The following is a 6,727-nucleotide window of genomic DNA, read 5'->3' on the forward strand; positions in this document are numbered from 1 at the left end:
CTTGTTGTTGGTGTACACTTACAAAATACACATTGGCCTTACAAATACTTTGATGACTATAATGCTAGTGGGGTGACTTTGACTGTGCGAGATAAATAGAAGCTGAATGGGTCAATCTTAGGTCATTGTTCTTGGTTGACTTGTCAGGCTATCTAAACCAGTGATTGGGATAAATCTGATTATGGTTGCAAAATAGATTACTAGGTAATGAAGATTTGTATTCCTCTTATTTCCATATCCATTTATCATGTTATAACATGCTTTTTTGTTTTTATAGGCTTTAGAAGCTATTCTTCAACACAATTGTTGTTTTAAAGCTTAATTGTGTATAACAATACAAAAAAAAACTAGCTTTTCTGATTTCTGCATTACAACATTCAAGAAAGTAGAGAAAATTGTCATTAATGTACAAAAAATATTATACATCATCATCAGGTCGTGAGTTCATTTAGGATATTAGTAATATTATCTTTATCATTAATGGACTTTACAGGAGTGTTTGTCAAACAACTGACCAATCAGAACAGTGGCAGGTATACACAAGTTTTTAGCCCCACAAACGCATGTTTGCGAATGTTATGACAACAATATCCAAAGTGCGGGGCGGAAAGATTCAATCTGTGTTTGCTACAAGAATTTTCAACTCTCCTTGCTGTTCAACAGCTCTAAACATTAAAAAAATAAATATAATTTTAGAATACTCATGTAGAAACTGTATACGAATGTTGTAGGTTGCTAGTTGTTTTAATCTAAAATTTTTGAAAAAAAAAATAAAATAAATAATTATTTGAAATAAGGTATTATAGCTTTCAATTGAAATTACAAGAACATATTTTCCCACTAATTCCATGTTTTGCATAGACCCTTGAAATCGGTACTCAATTTTAAAGATTTTTAAAGTAAAACTCTTTAATTTGTTTCTAATTGGAAGTTAAAAACTTATCTGATTCTTTGAAATTAGCAGTTTAATGTTTCTAAGGTTTTTTCATATTTTTGCATAGATAATACCAGACAGTATCCTATATCATTTAAAAGTCAGGTAGATGCGGGAGTATACAGTTTGGAATGTCAGTTAACCAAACTCTAGATTGGTTTATTTTTCTGTGGTCATCAGAAAGGCATTGCAAAACACATGGAGCTCAGTTTCTGTCCACTTTAATTGTTTTTACTACACTCATACCTTGAATAAAAGCAACTATTGGTGACTGATGAACCCAGTACCTGACCACAATCACAGACACCCTGTCCAGTACTCTGTTTTTATTTCCTATCATCCTGTCAACTAAGCTCAATTAATGGCTAGAGTATACCTGTTAATTACATTAAAAACACTACACCTACAAGGATACTATTTGGTTATCTGTACAAATAGAATTTGTATGTTTATTTCACTATTATTTCACATACCTTAAACTTAATTAATGTTTGGATATACAAGGCTATCGGCTCAAGGCTATACTCTTATTTTAATCCTTGTGGAAATGTTAACCCAGCAATAGAGGGCCTGTTTCTACTGGAAAGAAATAATCGATTAAAAATCGCTTTTTCGAAAAATCGCTTTTATTCTCGCAGTAGAAACGGGACCAGTTTGAAAAAAGCGATTAAAAGAAATCAATTAAAAACACGCAATGGATATCGTGTTTGAACGACAAATAACCGACACAAAAAAAGCGATTATCAGGTGAAATGTGACCTCCAGGTCAATCACTGCTTAGACTAGATCGTATTAGGCGCGAACTTTCAAAAATTGTCCTCTTGTTCATGTCCTAGTCCTACAAGCTAAAAACGTCAACAAACATGTGGAGCGACGAATTCGTTTTGTAATTATTTTGTGGTGGAGGATATTGGGCCTAGGCCTCTCTGCTCTTTTGGGCCTACCGTTTGGTCGCTCATTCATTGTGCCAATGAGCACAGCCAAAAACATTTGCTTTCTTGCCCCACATCGTATCTTACTCCTCGTCATCATGACAGGATTGAGAAAGATACTATCCTATACAGTTAGGAAAACAACGTGTTGTATAAACAAAATGGTGACGTAATTTCCTTCACGAAAACCGATTTTCGAAAAATCAAAAATACAGTTGCAACGCGAGTAGGCTGTCTGGTAGTCTTTAAAAAAGCGGTTTAAAAAAATTGATTATTTTGTGTTTACCAGTAGAAACACACCCAGACACTACTTCCTTAATATAATAATGTGTTACAGATTACCTCATATTTTTCAGTGAAAATGGTTTACATTATTTAAAACATTTGATTAGCTGGCGTGTTTGGCATAATACATTCTCTCAAACTAATAATAATAATAATAATAATAATAATAATAATAATAATAATAATAATAATAATAATGTATACTCATATAGGACGAGAATATGGGTCAATAGTGCCCAGTTTCTCTAAGCTCCAGACCCTGCCCACATTAGGCCTGGCCTTTTTTTAAGGCAGGACATGTTTTTTTATGTTAATATAGGCAAATTAAATTTGTTATATTTCTCTTCTCTATCAACAGTTATTGCTAAAAAACTAAATGGTTTATTCTTTGTTTTTCTTGTAGTGTGCCCTGCTGCTTGTAAGGATAACTGTTATGATGAGCGTACCTGTTGTAGTGATCTATGTATTGGAGGCTGCTCCCAGCCTTCTAAGGATCCCTATCATTGTAATGCCTGCCGCTACTACAATAATGCTGGAGAATGTGTCAGTCAGTGTCCAAACTCATATTTTGTAGTAAGTATTTTGATTGAGGTTTGCTTGCTCCAACCTTTAATGGTTCAGTGAATGCGAAAACTCCCATAATGAATTAAGAAGTTTTGTTTTATCCACGCTCTTTGCTGGATTCCCACAATTTACTTCGAATGGCAAAATGTTAAACGCGTTCAGCGAAATTTGGAATTTGATCGTGATTTAAACAACTTCAAAACTTGTTCAGTGTCCCTACCGTACCTAGGCTATGTAGGCCTAGGCCTATATTTATAATAGTACAGTAGTAGCCTGGTAGTAAAATGCTAGCCTACGCTAGGTGACAGTTCACGAAGAAATGTTTATAATAAAGGCCTAAATTTAATTATTTATCTTGTTGGGGAAACCCCAATGTTTCTTGTATTTTAGTAGGCTAGGCCCTACCGTTACCTGTAGGTTTTATAGAAGAGAAAGCAATCGCCAGTAACATTGCTACCCAGATTATCTTGTGCGATGTTCGAATTGACCTATCAAAACAAGTACCTTTTGCCCAACGTTCTAATTCCCACGTGCCTGCACAGCCCGCACAATACAGCATGTAAACACTGACTTGGATCAGCCGCAGTTGAAGAAGTTCGTTGTGGCGATCACATGATGCCACGTGATATCGCACGTAGAACAACGTATGCTACGGCATTGTGTTTTACTGTGTAGGCTATATGAATTTAATACATGTTTGTATTATTATATATATTATTATGTTTTAAAAATGGTTAAACCATGACACATGTTTATATTGCTGAACAAGGCAGTCGGCTATTGCCTTCTTGCGGTGCAGCAGCGCGTTTACATTCCTGAAGGCGGCGTTCAAGGAATCAGATCAGACACTAGAGCGTTTACATTCGTTCCTGAGTTGGCGGCGTTTAAAGAGAAGACTACTGGATGTGATTGACCTTGTGTCTGCTTCTCTCATGCTTCTCCTGATCGTGGGAACCTACTTGTGTGGGAACGTTTCTCACTGAATTCACCGTTACTAGGCAATTTGCAGTAATGCAAACTGGTGGTATATGCCTATTTCAAACAGTTTATTTCCGTTCATGACAAAGTAAGAATAATATCGATACGAAACAAAGTGAATTGATTTTATTTTTGAACGCGACCGGTAGCGGCAGGATTTGGCAGACGGGGATACGATGTCTCCGACAAAAAATCACGAGGCAAATATTAAAACGGTGTAAATATTTATTTCATTTCCTTCTACTTAACTTATATACCAGGATGGTGTCCGGCGGGGGATAGTTTTTACTATCATAGTTTAACTTTTATCTATCAGAATCTAGCCCCGAATCCTAGACTCGTGTATTTAAAGCGGCTTGTAGCATGTGTATACAGCATATATTTGTATTTTTCGTCGATGGATAAATAAATATCCGAATATAAGAATTGAATACTGTTTTCTGTACACTACATGTTTGTTTGGGTCAGTTAAGAATTAGCACCTAATTAGGCCTATTAATGAAATACAACGGTACACGAACATTCACTTGTATGTTTTATTTATATTTTACATTAACATAGGCCTTTAACAGTCAATATTATTTTTATTTAACATAAGCCAATAAACAACTTCCACACATAAAATAACAGTAGGCCTAACCAATAAAAATATATAAAATACAAAACAAGATTTATGCAAGATTAAAAAAACTATACAGAAGTCTCCGCCCGGCAAGCAGACAAGGCCATACTTTAAACTGGCATCCAGGCACTCCATCGAACGTCCTATTGTTGGCATCTCAACTGACCCACTTTTGTCAGAGCGGCGCTCAAAGCGAATTTCTGTAGACCAAGGAGGAAAGTTCTTTCCTCCATGTATAGATCAACACCGGCCACACAGTCAGACATTCGTCACGTGATGTTGCGTGCTCTGTTGGACCGATCACATCCACACACACGAGGTAACCAATATTAATTGTACAGTAGTTGAATAGGCCTAGTTGCTGTATATAATATATATTAATGCCTACGTTTAATAATAGAGAAAATAGATGTTCTATTTTCTCTATAGTTTATTGAATGATGTTTGGCGAATACTGGCGTCCATTTGTGTTCCCACGTGATATGTGTGCAGGGAGTTGATAAATGTTTTTTCGTTCGTCGTCAGCTTCTTAGCTGGTAGGCTGCTATTTAACGAAGATAGGTCTTTCCGACAGAGCAAACGGCAATTAGGCCTACATGCATGTGCTGCCATTATCATCATTACCACTTAATTTAACTATTAGGACTATGCAGCCTTTAAACTTTGAACTTGGTTCATTTCAAAGTAAAACTTGTTCAGTATTTTAAATTGTACGAAAACGGTAGTTCAACCGGGGCCTGGTCTAACGACACAGACGCGTTTGTCGCCCAAAACAATAGAAACAATGGCAAATGCGTTCAACAGCACAAACCCGTTTAGACGCGTCTGGGACATATTCCGACTAGCTTATTAATATTCATGAGGCACGATAATTAGACGATCGCTTTCCCAGACGCGTTTGTAATACATGGTTTTCCCAGACGCGTTTCTGTCGTTGGGGATAATTTGTAGATCGCGCCTTACACAATATTATTAAATCCTTGCTCACTGATTATTTTGGTGCTTATAAAATGAATGAAAATTGTACAAAAATAAGAACCACTAGGCCTAGCATGGCTCCAGTGATGCTATGTTTTGCTTTGACTGTGGGATTGTGGCATCAAATCTGCATGCATGGTCAGTATTAGGTCATTATGTGACTGACCAATCACAGAAATTAGTTCAGCATCGTCAAGGAACAACAGAATTGTTAACACTGTTTAAACTTGTTGTAATTAGTTGAATTAAAGATGTATCATGACAATTGACCAATGGCATAAAAGCTTATAAAATACCATTTACAGTGGTACCAAATATGGAGTAGTTCACATTCAAAATGGAGACGTGTGCATATCATGTAAACTTGCAACTAAATGGTAAAAATACATCTTACAGTGAAATACACTCTGTAAATTGTATAAAAGTGTTCTTTTACCGTTAATTGGAATAATTTCAATTTAGCATTGTTCTAGATGACTTACTTTTAATTTAAAGTGTTAAAATAAATTTAGATTTTCTTTGAAATTTTCTATGTATAAAGCTTCAGGCCTGAATTTCTCCAGTTGACGATCTTCACCAAGCGACTGATTTGACTTGACCGCGCCACATTTTATTGTCATGATGTGCCTATACTGTAAAACCTCGAATAGAAGCCCAATGTGCTTAATCTTGTGTAGAAGCCAATCTCGTAAAGAAGGTCCCATCTTTAGTTTGCAAAAGTTATCTAGAGAAGGAGCCATTCTCATGAGCTTCTAATCAAGACTTACATTCTAAATGACGTTATCGTTAATGATTATGATAGCGAGTCAGTATCAACATTATTTTATTGTAGGTTGAAGCTATGTACCGGCTATTTAAATTCATTTCATTGAAAATTGTTAGTATAATTACATAACGCCCCATTATTTGTCATATTATGGTAATAGATTGTTGTTGGAATGTTTTGATCATCATTAAAGGCTTAATTAAGACAATTACGTTATTATTTTTTGTGAGGTTTTTCAGAAACTTCCTCTTTAGTTTGCAAAAGTAATCTCAAAAAGAAGCCCATCCAAAGGGTCGTAAAAAAATAAGCCCAGGGCTTCAATTCGAGGTTTTATGGTATATGATCATGATGTGTTTTTGTCATGACCATTTCTAGGTATGTCACATATTTTTGTCAAATAAAATTTGGTAGTCTGGTCTGGGCTTTAGAAACTTCTTAACTAGCTTCAAAGTAAGACTTGGTTTATATTATATTGAACATTGTTGGTATTTTGTAAAATTACTTGCTTTTCAATGGAGAAAAAATAACATAACATAGAAATTTAATATATGAAAATTTCTTTTCAGTGGCGAGACCATAGGTGTGTTAGCAAAAAACTTTGTTATCACGTTAATGGCTATTTAATGTCGGAGAATTTATGTGTGGACAGTTGTCCCAACGGGTTCATC

Source organism: Anneissia japonica, unplaced genomic scaffold (assembly GCF_011630105.1).
Source record: "Anneissia japonica isolate Jap-2015-1 unplaced genomic scaffold, ASM1163010v1 scaffold1946_len758022_cov188, whole genome shotgun sequence".
NCBI lineage: Eukaryota > Metazoa > Echinodermata > Crinoidea > Comatulida > Comatulidae > Anneissia > Anneissia japonica.